Source organism: Populus euphratica, unplaced genomic scaffold (genome assembly GCF_000495115.2).
Source record: "Populus euphratica unplaced genomic scaffold, PopEup_1.0 scaffold719.1, whole genome shotgun sequence".
Lineage (NCBI taxonomy): Eukaryota > Viridiplantae > Streptophyta > Magnoliopsida > Malpighiales > Salicaceae > Populus > Populus euphratica.
In genome coordinates, this window is record NW_011500581.1 from 60,578 (window position 1) to 60,858 (window position 281).

The window sequence follows — 281 nt, forward strand, 5'->3', positions numbered from 1 at the left end:
GCCCATGATTCACGGGTTTTAGGTGATGCATTATCAAGACCTAATGGTCTAAAAATTCCAGAAGGTATATAATAAAGTATGTATTATATGCAATAAACATATGAAATGTTTTATTATATAAAGATAGTAATAGGGTTTTTTTTTTAATTTGTAAGGAAATATTATCTTGGTGATGCTGGTTACGGTATTCGAAAGGAATCATTTCTCCTTTTCATGAAGTTCGATATCACTTGAACGAGTTTATAGAACATTCACCAGAAAATGAAAATGAACTATTTATT